Source organism: Phaseolus vulgaris, chromosome 11, assembly GCF_000499845.2.
Source record: "Phaseolus vulgaris cultivar G19833 chromosome 11, P. vulgaris v2.0, whole genome shotgun sequence".
In the NCBI taxonomy this organism is placed as follows: Eukaryota; Viridiplantae; Streptophyta; class Magnoliopsida; order Fabales; family Fabaceae; genus Phaseolus; species Phaseolus vulgaris.
Genome location: NC_023749.2, coordinates 23,146,351 through 23,155,482, shown reverse-complemented (window position 1 = coordinate 23,155,482; position 9,132 = coordinate 23,146,351). Strand labels below are relative to the sequence as shown.

Genomic DNA, 9,132 nt, shown 5'->3' with positions numbered 1-9,132 from the left:
GAGGTGAGGCCAACTCACTAGGAAAGAGTCTAGGCTAAGTCTTGAAGGAGACTAACCTAGGGAGAACTTAAGAACAAGTAGAATGGCCAAAATTAGGCAGCATTTCATTACTAATTCAAAGTTAAAGAAATACATGTATAAGAGACTCCTATTTATAGGATAAAGTCTCTCAAAAACTCTCAAATGAGAGTGTGACAAGTGTCACCACCTTATTGGTGCAAATCCTCTTCATTAAGGAGAAGACATGTGGAGACTCATGTCTTCCTTGCCTACATTTCTATTTGCACCCCTCTTTTACTATTTTACACATTACTTTGTTTTCTATTTACATCTTTCTCTACTTTGGCCCAAAATACAAGGCCCAAAACTTCCTAACTACTCTATACAATTTTTACAAGACTAAGAAGAAGAAAAAGACTTTACAAACTCTTCATTAAAACTCGATCTTCGTCTATCTTCTTGGCCAAAAGTTTTGAGGCTGGACGGTTTCCATCATCCCCTCCCTCTTGAAAAGGATCTGTCCTCAGATCTGAATCATGCTCAATGACAGCAACCTCTATTTATTTGATGTTTTCCTCCTGGGTCAAATGTCAATCTGCAATAAACATCAAACAAACATGAGATAAATTTCCTTTTTAAAGGAAAATTAAAAGAAAAGAAAACTAAACAAAAATAAGTCCCCTCTTCTTTAAAATTCTTTTTAAAGAAAAACATAAGGCTCATTTCAAAAATATTTTTGTTCACTTTGTGTTGTTTATTGCCCAAGCTAGGCAACAACATCACAAAGTGTTGTTTTTGATATTTTTGTGAAGAAGAATGAGCATTATATAATTGAAAAGAAGAGTTCAAAGTATTGCAATCCCCCTTTAAGGATTCTTTCTCAACCATGCTTTCAGGGGGTGTCATAAAAGACTCTTCTTCTTTGTGGGTTTCCTCTTCTTCTTCCTTTTCAATCAAACATTCTTCTGTATTTTCTGTGGAGGAAATATTTATATCTATATTTGGTTCAGCTCCAAACATAGATTTTTCTTCAAGCACATCCTCACAAGGGTTTTCTAGAGAAGATAAAATGTTATCGCTATCTGATTCAACTCGAGAAAAAGAGTTTTTTTTACTTTCCTTTTTCTCATTCTCTTTTTTCTTTCTGACAAGAGCTTGGAATTTTTCTCTAAACTCTTTGTCTCTTCTAACATATTCGTTTTCTCTGTATATAAAATTTCTTCCTTTTTCTACAAGCTCTTTCATTTCTTCTCTAAGCTTTTTCTTTTTCACATATGAAGGTGGAACAAACTTTCTTCTCATACACATCTTCAATTCATCCCAATTCAATATTTCTGATTTTCTACCAATTCTAACATCTTCCCTTTGTATCCACCAAGACCTAGCATATTCTTGAAAACTTAGGGTAGCCATGGAAAATTTTCTAAATTCATCCAATTGATGTTTTTCAAAGATTTGATCAACTTTTGTTTCCCATTCTAAATATGCTTCAACATTTTTATTTCCATCAAAGTAAGGAATGTATACTTCAGGCTCGGTAGAATAATATAAACTTCTAGGCTCAAAACGCATCCCTTCCTTTTTTTGATAATGAGGGTTATAAATCTTTCTTCTACTATGATGATAAGTATACATAGACATATTAAGCTTTGTATTTAAAAGATTTTTCACAAGAAGGAAAGTGAGTTTAGCACACAAGGTAAATTCCCAGGAAAGAGAGGTGGGTCACAATGGACACTCTTAAGTACCAAGTCTTTCCTAGCCAGAACTTATCCCAATGCACTTCACAAATCTCCTTCCAATGAAAACTTCTTCAACACAAACAAAGAGTTTTATAAAGAAAGAAACTAAAAGAAAGTTTTTAAAAACTAAGAATTTAAATTGCAAAAATTTAAACTAGACGACTCCTAATGGTGAGGCTTGTTGGCACTTGTGAACCTTCAAGACACACTCACTGTCTAAAGCGTGTATCTAATAAGAAAATTAAAGAAAACTTGTAGGAGATGGAAGAACACCAAAGGCTCTTCCAAGACACCTAAAGTAAAGATAATGGCCAAATTATAAAACAATTGAAATCACACAAAATTTTAAAAAATAATCTTCAAAGTTCTCTTCTCTTTTCTCACAAGTGTTTCTCTCCAAGCCTTTACTTGTTTGTCCTCCAAAGGTGAGTACCCCTTGCAAAGTCCTTTGCCTTCTCTTAGGATGCTACCTAGAAGTTAGCTCAATTCTCACAAAGAACAAATTCAAGGTATATTCCACTTCAAGAGGTCAATAATAAAAACAATAAAAGCTCAATTTGAAGAGTGAAACTCAAAGGAGATTAGAGATGACAAACACAAAGATTATCCATAAAATCAAGACAAGCAAGAAATTAAAGGTTTTCAAGAAAGTAAGCACTCAAAAGAAGCACCTAAAGATTGGCACTAGAATTGGATTACAAAAAGAAAAACAAAGAATGATGAAAATTCTGAGTAGACCATGAAATCCAAAATGTTCTGCCCAATGTAGCTTGGTCCAAATTAAAAATTGTAATCCTGCTTTTCGTACCTCCAAAATTACTGCACTAAAATTCTTCAATTAGAATTGTGCAACCCAAGTTATCGTGTTGTTTCACTCCAATTTCATGCGAATCCCAACTTCTACACTGTTCTTCTCAATTCAATTGGCTAATTCAATTGGTCATTCAATCTGAACATATGATGCAAGTTCACGTACGACCACCCACTATTTGTCTCAATTCTATTTTCGTGGGTCCCACAATTTCTCAAATGTATCTTTGAGTGAACATTGTTGCTGCACCCAAATTTTGCTCACATGTATTACAAAAGTAATTGTTGGAAGCAAATAAATTTTCTGCACTGTAGATCCCGCACCAATTCTAGAAGTGAAGTCAAATTATCAAACAGATGGTGTGCTGAAAAATAAAAATCTGCACCAATTCTAAAACAACTCCAATTGCTACTGCTCAAAATTCACGCTGTGCTAGTTAGAAAATTGCACCTAGCAGTAATTTGATTCAAACAGCAGCACCAAAGAAAAAAAAATGACGTAAAATTCAGAGGCACAGTTTCAAAATTGAATCAATGATGCAGAGAATTCAAGTCATCAAATCTGAATCAGAACAGCTAGTATGAAGACCTACGATTGTCAATTGCAATTTTAAAATTCACCAACAGCTTCACTTTTCCAATTTCACAAGCTAAACCAGAAAATTCAGCACCAAGACAGCAACTACATGGCACCAAAGTCAGAAATTATAATTTCTACTAACCACGAGGAATTCAATTTCCAATTAACCAGTGAATGCAACCAATCTTATGCATAAATTCTGCACTGAAGTAGGCAAAACTGCACCAACAATAAAGAACTGAACTGTTTTGTTTGAATTGCAACTTAATCACAAAAATCACCTCTGAATCAAATACGGAAGTTGCGAATTCAATTCCAGCTAGCACAAATCAATAACAAGTATTTACCAATACAGTTCTTGCAATTCAATCACACTCCAATGCCAATTTCAGTGTTTTATATTTTAAACAAACAGTTGGCGCGCACACTTCAATGTATCAAACTGACTCAACAATTACAAAGTATTTTCCAGAAACGCTAAATTATGAATTGGAATAACTCTCTAGAAATTGCTTCAATGCTTTAACAATCCAGTACAGAAACCGATTCCAATAATAGATTTCCAAAATCGCTCCAAAAAGAAATGAAGAACCAGATGAACGCAAAAGCAGAATCACAAATCTTCGGAATCGGAAGTGAAGCGGAAGAAGAACTTACATGAATAAATTCATTCTTCACTGTTTTAATTCTTCGATTTTCGATTCACCAAACCAACTCGATCGTGATTCAAACAGATTTCTCCGGTCGACTTCTCCGTTCACCGATTCCACTGGAAAACGCCACTGTCGTTTGCGATTCCTCCGTTCACAATTCCTCCGCGCGCGATTCCGATTTAGGTCATCGGAAATCACAAACCTCCGTTTTGCACCGTTACTATTCTTTGATCAATCTTCGCACACCGATTCAAAATGAAGCCGAAGAAGAAAAATTATGCAGAAGATGAAGAACAACAATGCAAATCGCAGAGAAAATTTTCAAGAATAAAGTCCGAGAAACCTAAACCAGATCTGCTATTCGTACCTCTGGATTCACTGTACCACCACAATTTCCAAGATTCCGCAAGAACTGGCCAGATTACTGTGCACACCACTGAAATGCTTTTTGAACCACGAAATATTTTCGGAAAATTTTCGAGAATTTTCGAAAATGAATTTTGGAGAAGATGATAATGGAAACCTAACTTTAAAGAAAATTGCTAATGCAATTTATGAACTCAAAAATGAAAATCAAAAGCACTCAAGAGCTCTAATCTATGAAGATATTTGAAAAAAAACTTCAAAAAGTTCAACTAATGGAGTTTATGACAAATTTTGACTAAACATGACTCTAGACAAAACATATATGATTATAAAATCAAAATGACTCAATTATATGAAAATTTCACCAAACAAATTTGAAGAAAACTCAAAAAATTCAAAAGCACACATGAACATGAACACAAGAACACCTAAAAGCACATACATGAAGGTTCAAGTAAGAACAATTAATTTGAACCGAACAAAAAGACAAAAAAACACAAAATCAATCGGTAAACATTCAAGACAATCAAGAACATTATGAACAACACGGAATATAGAAAAAAATAGAAGAAGATCTTACAACCATAGCTCTGAATACCAAATGATGGAAAAACGTTCTTCTTCTATTAGTGAACTTTGTAATTTCTTCTTTGGATGAATGATGAAGGAGATATGATGAGCGGAAGCATTAAAGAAACTCAAGAGGAGTTTCCATGAATTGAAGTGGAGTAGGAATTTGTGAGAGTGAGAGGTGAGGCCAACTCACTAGGAAAGAGTCTAGGCTAAGTCTTGAAGGAGACTAACCTAGGGAGAACTTAAGAACAAGTAGAATGGCCAAAATTAGGCAGCATTTCATTACTAATTCAAAGTTAAAGAAATACATGTATAAGAGACTCCTATTTATAGGATAAAGTCTCTCAAAAACTCTCAAATGAGAGTGTGACAAGTGTCACCACCTTATTGGTGCAAATCCTCTTCATTAAGGAGAAGACATGTGGAGACTCATGTCTTCCTTGCCTACATTTCTATTTGCACCCCTCTTTTACTATTTTACACATTACTTTGTTTTCTATTTACATCTTTCTCTACTTTGGCCCAAAATACAAGGCCCAAAACTTCCTAACTACTCTATACAATTTTTACAAGACTAAGAAGAAGAAAAAGACTTTACAAACTCTTCATTAAAACTCGATCTTCGTCTATCTTCTTGGCCAAAAGTTTTGAGGCTGGACGGTTTCCATCAAAACCGGCACACAATGTTCTTCCACACGAAACCTTCGATCTTGTGTGCGGTGATCTGGGCCACTGGTTCTGCTTCGATCCACTTGGTGAAATACTCAATCGCCACCACCAAGTACTTCATCTGCCTGATCGCCAGCGGGAATGGTCCCAGAATGTCGATTCCCCAAGTGTGAAACGGCCAAGGGCTGTAAATCGATTTAAACTCCTCGGGAGGCGCCTTGTGCCAATCGGCGTGCTGTTGGCATTGTTTGCAACACTGTGCATACCTCTTGCAGTCTTCTCTCATCGATGGCCAGTAGTAACCTGCACGGAGAGTCCTCGCTGCCAGAGCTCGACCCCCGACGTGGCTTCCGCATATTCCTTCGTGGAGCTCTGCCATGATTCTCGTGCACTTCTCGCCATGTACACATTCCAGGAGTGGGTGAGTGAACCCAAACCTGTACAGATCGCCATCAATCAATGTGTACTTGCTAGAATTTTTCTTTACCTTCCTAGCCTCTGTCGGATCCAGCGGGAGAAGGCCATCTGCCAGGCATCGCTTGTACAGTGTTATCCAGGTGTCTGGCTCATGGGTAGCTAAGACCTGCGTCATGTTCACCCTCTCTCCCCAACACGCTCTAATTCTCGGCGATCTCAACGTTTCTTGCGTCAAAGACCTGTGACTTCTTGCCGCTTTTTCCGTCGCCCTGCTTATCTGAAGAACCAGGTGATCTGCTACAAATGCCCTCGGCGTCTTCAGAGTTTCTTGAATCACCGTCCTCTGCCTACCCCCCTTGCCTGAACTGGCGAGCTTGGCTAGCAAGTCAGCTCGGGCATTCTGCTCTCTGGGCACATGCACCACTTCAAAGGAGGCAAAGGAACTCTTCAATTCCTGCACATACTCCAAGTAAGCCGCCATTTGTGGATCTTTAGCCTGGAACTCGCCTGTTACTTGCCCTGTGACTAGCAGCGAGTCACTCTTAGCCATCAACACCCTCGCTCCCATCTCCTTTGCCAGCAAAATCCCGGCGATCAGTGCCTCATATTCTGCTTGATTGTTGCTGGCTTTGAAGGCAAACCTCAAAGATTGTTCGATCAGCACGCCGTTGGGTCCTTCCAAAATGACTCCAGCACCGCTACCCTGCTGGTTCGACGATCCATCCACCGAGAGCACCCAACGGAAATCGTCCCCTTCAACTCGCGTCGCCTCAGATGAGAGCTCGACCACGAAATCTGCGAAGATTTGCCCCTTAATCGGGCCTCGGGGTTCATACTTAATGTCAAACTCTGACAGCTCTACTGCCCACTTCACCATCCTTCCCGCAACGTCGGGCTTCTTCAAGACCTTCTGGATGGGCAGGTCAGTCATCACCAGAATTGTGAAGCTATGGAAATAGTGGCGCAACCTCCTCGCCGAAAACACCATAGCCAGCGCAGCCTTCTCCAGGGCCTGATATCTCGTTTCGGGGCCCTGCAGCACCTTACTAACGAAATAAATAGGCTTTTGAGCCTGATCTTGATCCTGGGCGAGCACCGCACTCACCGCCCTCTCAGTACAGCAAAATACAACCTGAGAGGGGTTCCCACCAGCGGTTTACACAAAATCGGCGGGCTCGCCAGATACTCCTTTAGCTTGACGAAGGCTTCCTCGCACTTCTTCGTCCAAGAAAACTTGTTATTCCTCCTTAAGCACTGAAAATAGGGATGTCCCTTCTCTCCTCTAGCTGACACGAAGCGAGACAGGGCGGCCATCCGACCTATTAGCTGTTGTACTTCCTTCACGGTAGCTGGGCTCCTCATCGCCAAGATGGCGGCACACTTATCCGGGTTGGCCTCTATGCCTCTCTCAGTCAAGAGGAAACCCAAAAACTTTCCAGCCTCCACGCCGAAAATGCATTTCTCTGGATTCAGCTTCAATTTGAACTTGGCGATCGTCGTGAACAATTCCTCCAAGTCTGCAATGTGCTTGCTTTTTTCCGGCGAGGTCACGACCATGTCATCGACGTACGCTTGCACATTCCTTCCCAGCATCGGTGCAAGTACTCGATCCATCAACCTCTGGTACGTGGCCCCCGCGTTCTTCAGCCCAAACGGCATCACCTTGTAGCAGTAGCACGATCTCTCGGTCATGAATGCAGTCTTCTCTTCATCCATGGGATGCATCTTGATCTGATTATACCCCGAGAAGGCATCCAGGAAGCTCAACAACTTACACCCCGTAGCACTGTCCACCAGGGCGTCTATGCTTGGTAAAGGATATGAATCCTTTGGGCAAGCCTTGTTCAGATCAGTGAAATTCCCATTACTCTTCTTCACCAGCACGACATTTGCCAACCATTCAGGGTACTGGACTTCCCTGATGTGGCCTGCAGCGAGGAGTTTCTGTGTTTCGTCCCTAATCGCCTGCCTCCTCTCCTCGTTGAACTTTCTTCTTCTTTGTCGCACTGGTCTCACCAAGTTGTCCATCGCCAGATGATGGCACAAGAAGTCGGGATCGATCCCGGGCATGTCCGAAGCGGACCATGCAAACGCATCCAGATGCCGTTCTATCACCTTGGCGATCTGGTCCTGGAGCTCAACCTCCAGGGATCTTCCCAGCTTGAAGATTTTCCCCCCGATCTCTCTCTCGAGCCACTGCTCGACGGGTTTTGGTCTGGTTTCTCTGGCGATCACCGCCCTGGTGATTCCCAGTTCTCTCGCTTCCTCAGGGCGATTCCTTGCCTCTTCTTCCTCCAGACCGGCATTCCCCTCCCCTAGCTCAGCATCCACCATCTCCACGTCTCCTCCGGCGGTCTCTTCTATTACCGTCGACCTGGGCTTCACACCGAGAGGCGGGGTGGTTGTTACGTAACTCACCGATCTTTTGTTTTTCAGGCTATTCTCATAGCACTTCTTCGCTTCTTTCTGATCGGATTTGATGGTGATCACCACCCCCTCCATAGACGGCAACTTCACCTTCATGTGTCGGGTCGATGGTATAGCGCCTATCCTGTTGAGCGTGGGCCTTCCCAACAGGATGTTGTAGGCTGAAGGAGCATTTACAACAAGGTATGTGATTTTCTCCGTTCTCGAACCCGCCTCGTCTGTAAACGTAGTCCTCAATTCTATGTATCCCCTGACCTCCACCTGGTCACCAGCGAAACCATACAAACACCCTCCATAGGGCCTCAGCTGGTCAAGGGGCAGCTCCAACTGCGTGAAAGTCGGCCAGAACATCACGTCTGCCGAGCTTCCTTGGTCCACCAGAACCCTGTGGACCTTTCTTCCTGCAGTGATCAAAGAAATTACTATGGGATCGTTGTCATGAGGCACAACGTCCCGAAGATCCTGCTTGGTGAATGTAATATCCACTTCCGGCGAGTGGTCTTCAAACATATCCACCGTCATCACAGACCTCGCGTACCTCTTCCTCTGTGATGCGGTGCATCCACCTCCTGAGAAACCCCCTGCAATGGTGTGGATTTCCCCGTGCGTAGGCATCTCGTGCTGCTGGGCTTCTCCACCTGCTGGTTGGGAGCTCGACGCGCCCCCCGTCCTTCTGTCCAGCAAATAGTCATTTAGGAACCCGCTCTTTACCAGATCGTCGAGCTGGTATCCTAAAGCTAAACACGAATCCACGGTGTGGCCAAAGCCTTGGTGAAACTCACACCAGGCATCTGGCTTTGGTCCCAGCACCTTGTCACCCACATTCTCTGGCGCTTTCAACCTAGCGGATATGTTGGGAATGGCGATCAGGTCCGCCAATCCCATGACAAACTTG

General features: G+C 42.0%; 1 long non-coding RNA gene across 1 annotated transcript; it reads right to left on the bottom strand.

Moving 5' to 3' along the window:
- Positions 1-3,474: 3,474 nt before the first annotated feature.
- LOC137825578 (uncharacterized) lies at positions 3,475-5,388 on the bottom strand. The gene is made up of 2 exons (XR_011083314.1): positions 4,153-5,388; positions 3,475-4,021 (listed from the first exon to the last, which is right to left on the bottom strand). It is a non-coding gene; the product is annotated as an uncharacterized lncRNA (long non-coding RNA).
- Between the last annotated feature and the right edge of the window lie 3,744 nt (positions 5,389-9,132).